The sequence below is a fragment of the Octopus bimaculoides genome, chromosome 1, assembly GCF_001194135.2.
Source record: "Octopus bimaculoides isolate UCB-OBI-ISO-001 chromosome 1, ASM119413v2, whole genome shotgun sequence".
Lineage (NCBI taxonomy): Eukaryota > Metazoa > Mollusca > Cephalopoda > Octopoda > Octopodidae > Octopus > Octopus bimaculoides.
Window position 1 is genome coordinate 93,776,156 of NC_068981.1, and position 394 is coordinate 93,776,549.

The window sequence follows — 394 nt, forward strand, 5'->3', positions numbered from 1 at the left end:
TATATGAGGGTTTATGTGTATATCTGTCTATGTGTACGTTTATGCATAGATGTGTCTAGAACATTCGAATACTATCATAGTCTCATTTAAACAGCTAAGATGAGTCAGTAATCGAGTCTCTATACAGCTGTTCGACGTACATATTCCCCAGTCAAATTCCCTCAAATTGCGTCTTGCAGTCTTATTAAAAATTAAATGTGTGCATTGACCAATATAAGGTATGACTGTTTGGTAAGAAACTTACTTCCCAACCAGTACCACTGAGTGACACTTTGGGCAAGTGTCTTCCACTATAAGGTCGGGCCGACCAAAGTCGTTTGTGCTTGTGAGTGTAAGGTGGATTTGGTAGGCGGAAACTGAAAGAAGCCCGTCGTTTGTGGTAAGTAGCTTGCTT